The sequence below is a fragment of the Carassius carassius genome, chromosome 9 (genome assembly GCF_963082965.1).
Source record: "Carassius carassius chromosome 9, fCarCar2.1, whole genome shotgun sequence".
NCBI lineage: Eukaryota > Metazoa > Chordata > Actinopteri > Cypriniformes > Cyprinidae > Carassius > Carassius carassius.
The window spans coordinates 1,890,001-1,895,000 of record NC_081763.1 but is presented as its reverse complement, the minus strand read 5'-3'; the positions used below and the strand labels follow the sequence as shown (position 1 = coordinate 1,895,000).

General features: G+C 36.7%; 1 non-coding gene across 1 annotated transcript; it reads left to right on the top strand.

Annotated features, from left to right (window-relative positions):
• Positions 1-222: 222 nt before the first annotated feature.
• LOC132150801 (5S ribosomal RNA) lies at positions 223-341 on the top strand. The gene has a single exon (XR_009435982.1). It is a non-coding gene; the product is annotated as a 5S ribosomal RNA (ribosomal RNA).
• Positions 342-5,000: the final 4,659 nt, after the last annotated feature.

Below are 5,000 nucleotides of genomic sequence, written 5' to 3'. Positions count from 1 at the left end.
AATAATCTTGCAAAAAAAGAGTCAATGCCCGATCTCAGAATGTAAGCAGGTTTGGGCCAGGTTAGTACTTTTGGATTTTTTCAGTAATTATCTAATAGGCCTGGTTAGTACTTTTGGGAATACCAGGTGCTGTAAGCTTTTGGGTTTCCTTCCCTACTTATATAATGCACTGGCGATTATAGTGGCTGATCTTTAAATAGCCCTCTCTTTGCAGCCTCCTTCGCTTACGGCCATACCAACCTGGCTATGCCCGATCTCGTCTGATCTCGGAAGCTAAGCAGGTTTGGGCCTGGTTAGTACTTGGATGGGAGACCGCCTGGGAATACCAGGTGCTGTAAGCTTTTGGGTTTCCTTCCCTACTTATATAAAGCACTGGCGATTATAGTGGCTGATCTTTAAATAGCCCTCTCTTTGCAGCCTCCTTCGCTTATGGCCATACCATCCTGGCTATGCCTGATCTCAACTGATCTCCAAATCTAAGCAGGTTTGGGCCAGGTTAGTCCTTTTGGATTTTTTCAGTAATTATCTAATAGGCCTGGTTAATACTTTTGGAAATTTTCACTAATTGTCCAATAATCTTGCAAAAAAAAAAAAAAAAGAGTCAATGCCCGATCTCAGAAAGTAAGCAGGTTTGGGCCAGGTTAGTACTTTTGGATTTTTTCAGTAATTATCTAATAGGCCTGGTTAGTACTTTTGGAAATTTTCACTTTTTTTTTTGCAACATTATTGGACAATAAAAGAATCAATGCCTGATCTCAGAATGTAAGCAGGTTTGGGCCAGGTTAGTACTTTTGGATTTTTTCAGTAATTATCTAATAGGCCTGGTTAGTACTTTTGGGAATACCAGGTGCTGTAAGCTTTTGGGTTTCCTTCCCTACTTATATAATGCACTGGCGATTATAGTGGCTGATCTTTAAATAGCCCTCTCTTTGTAGCCTCCTTCGCTTACGGCCATACCAACCTGAGGGCGCTAGAGAGCTAGTGAGAAACAGGAAGTGAGGTGGCTATAGAAGGGTGAAGAAGGTTCACCCAAAATTGTTTGTTTTTTTTGCTTTTTGGTTATTTGAGTCTTAATAATTGTTTTTGTTTAAATTTTTGGTTATTTTTGTTACTTGTCCTCCCAACAGCATAGCTGTTTGGAAGGGATCATTTTGTTTTTTGGTTTTTGTTGTTTTTTTTCGTTTTTTGTTTTATTTATTTTTGAAAAATGGATGGAACTACGGCAACAGACATGGACTTGGCACGAGGAACACGGCGGCAAATGACAAACGGACTGGAAAAAACTCAACGAGAAAAGGATGGACCTGGAGTCTTCAGGAGATTTAAAAGAACCTACACCAAAGAAGCTACAGTAGTAGTGGATTTGACTGAAGTGCACGAAGGAAAAGCAGAAGACATAATACAAGCGCTGAAAGATAAGTTGGATGTGACAAAAATATTAGCTGTAAGACCCAAAATGATGGAGTACGAAATTACGTTTGAAAAGGAAGAAGATATTGAAAATCTGAGCGAAGGATTGATGATTAAAGGAAAACTATGTGAAATTAAGAAATTGAATAACAGAGTTGTCTCTTTCATGCATCTGCCCGCTTACCTGGATGGTGCAGAGATTCTACAGAAGCTGGAGGGATGGGGGGTAACTCCTGTTTCTCAGATAAGAAGAAGATTTTATACCGGCACCAACATAGAAGATGGAACGAGGTTCCTTAAGGTACAGTTCCCAAAAGAAGTGGCCTCCTTGCCCTACAGTACTCGAATTGAAATGGAAGATGGTCCACAATACTATAGAGTGATACATAGCAAGCAGGTGAGAACCTGCAGGTTGTGTATGAGCCCTGATCATGTGATGAAGGACTGTCCAGACTTTAAATGTTTTAAATGCTCGGAAACAGGCCACTTCGCGAGGGACTGTAAGGTGGTGATGTGTCCAGACTGCAATTGTGTACTGGACAAATGCGAGTGCTGGTATGGAGACCAGCAAAATGGAGAAGAGAGGGGGAGTGGGCAGATGCATGAGACAGACAATGAAGAGGAGCAAAGGGAAGACACCGGAGAAATGCAAAGAGAGGACAATGTAAGCAAGGACAATGAAAATTAGATTGAAAAGACTGAGTTAACACAGGACATTGTGGAAATGGAGGTACAGATGGAGTTAAATGAGGTTGGAAAAGCAGAAACGGAAGAGCCAGAAGAGACTGAATGGATCGGTGAGACGGACAGAAATAACAAAGACAGTGAAAACATGGGCGGAGACAGCACTGCAAGTACATCCAATAAAAGAAGAAGAAAAGTTAAGGTAATACCCAATTTAGAAAAAGCTAAAAATAAAATGTGTAAACAAAGTAATGAGGTGAAACAAGACTGTGGAAGAAGTGCAAAAGAGGGGGAGGAAGTAGGATAACGAAATTATGATGCTAAAGTTTGTCTTTTTATCTTTTTTAATTGTGTTGAAAATTGTTACTTTTAATGCAAGAGGGTTAATCAATGGTGTGAAATTTGAAAAAGTCAAGGAACTGTGCAGGGATGAAGATGTGATTTTATTGCAAGAAACAAACTGGAAAGAGAGTGTAATGGAGGATTTTAAAAAAAGATGGGAAGGGGAATTATTTTTTAATAATGCTGAGGGAAAAATAGGAGGAGGAGTTGCGATGTTAATAAGAAAAGATAGAGGTATCAGATCATAGCAAATGTATAATGACACAAAAGGAAAATGCATGGCTGTAGAAATTAAGATGGATGAAGATGATTTTATTTGAGTAAACGTACATGCTCCAAATGAAGAAATAGAAAAGAAAAAATATTTTAATGTAATAGCTGAATTAATGGAAAAATGGAAGAGGGTAATAATTGCGGGGGATTTTAACACTGTTTTTAGTAAAATGGATATGGCTAACGGAATGGTTTTTAAATCGGATGGGGGAAGAAAGGAGTTAATTTCATTGATGGAGGAGAAGAACATGATTGATGTGTGGAGAGAAAGAAATGAGAAAAAGAGGGAATTTACAAGAAGACAGCTGGTAGGGAATTTTATGTGTCAAACTAGAATAGACTACTTTTTAAGTACTAGGAATTTGGAATGTTTTATTGATGGAGTGTTTTATAAAGAAACGACTTTAAGTGATCACAAAATGGTGCAAATGAGAATGATTTTAAAAAGGAAATGAGGGGACCAGGGGTATGGATTTTAAACACTGAAGTTTTAAAGGAAGAGAGTTTTAAAAAAGAGATAGAAAATAAATTAGATGAGGGGAAAAAAGACTTGATGTACATAGAAGATAAAAGGCAATGGTGGGAAAACATGAAATATGACATAAAGAAATATGTAATGAATTACTGTAAATTGTTACAAAAGGTAAAAAGAACAAAGGAACAAGAAATAAGAAAGACGTTAAGAGAGGAGTTAAATAAAAATGAAGTAAACGTGCAAAGAGTAATTGAAGTGGAGGAAAAGTTGAGGAAAATCGAAGAAGGAAAATATAAAGGGGCAACGTTAAGAAGTAAAGCTAAATATACAGTAGAAGGGGAAAAATGTAGTAGATTCTTTTTTAACCTTGAGAAAAGCAGGGCGAAGGCGGGAATAATTAAAGAACTTAGGAATAAGGAAGGACAAGTTGTTTTAAGCACGGAGGGAATTTTAAAGGAAATAAGCACATATTATGAAGAACTTTTTAGATCAGAGGAAGGGGATGAGGAAAAAAGGAACATTTTGTTACAACAGATAACACGAAAAGTCGGTGAGGGAGATAAAAAGGAATGTGATAAGGGAATAACAACTGCGGAAATTATACAAGCAATAAATCAGCTAAGTGTGAAGAAAAGCCCAGGAATAGATGGTATTGGAAGTGAGTTTTATAAGGTTTTTAAAGAAAAAGGAAGCCCGATTTTAAAAGAAGTCTATGAAGAGGTTTTTAAAAAAGAAAGAGTACACCCAAGAATGGGCTTAGGCTTAATGAAAATAATCTACAAGAGAAAAGGAGACAAAGCGGAACTGAGGAATTTTAGGCCCATTACAATGTTAAACACAGATTTTAAAATTTTAGCCAGGGTTTTAGCGAACAGATTAAAAAATATAATGCCAAACATAATAGAGACTAACCAGGCATATGGAGTAAAGGGGAGGGACATAGCAGATATCACGAGTAGCATAAGAGATATAATGGGGTACATAAAAGAAAAAGGAAAGGAGGCATATATAATAAGCATGGATTTCGAGAAGGCTTTTGACAGAGTGGAGCATGGGTTTTTATTGGCGGTTTTAAAACAATTTGGTTTTGGAGAGAATTTTATAAAATGGATCTCAGTTTTATACAGCGATATTTTAACAAAAGTTAAATGTAATGGTTTTTTAACGGAACCTTTTAAAGTTTTAAGGTCTATAAGACAAGGGTGTCCACTGTCAGCGAAGTTATATTCTTTGGTGGCTGAACCATTAGGGCTTTTAATAAACAGAGAGAAAAAAATAAAGGGAATAAAACTAGAAGAAAAAGAGGAACTGACTAAAATATTCCAGTATGCTGATGATACCACAATTATTGTTGAAAATATAGAAAGTGTTAAAGAAGTAATGGAAAAAATGAAATGCTATTGTGAGGGATCAGGTGCAAAAATAAATGAAGAAAAAACAGTATATATGAAGTTCGGAAGGTCAGAGGTTTTAACGGGGGTTGTTAAATTCCTAGAGGTACAAGAAATGAGGATTTTAGGAGCGGGGTTAGCAAAGAATGAGAAGGAAACTGTTGATAATATGTGGGATGAGACATTGGGAGGGATGGATAGGAGACTGATTTTTTGGAGAAACAGGTTTTTAAGTTTGAAAGGAAAAATTTTAATTGTAAACATGTTAATGTTATCAAAAATGTGGTACAAATTACATGTGATGCCATTGCCAAACTGGGTTTTTAAGAGAATAAAAAAGAGTATTTTAGAATTTTTATGGGAAAAAAAGCCTCCAAGGATAGCGTACAATACGCTGATAGGAAAACCAGAAGAGGGAGGGATGG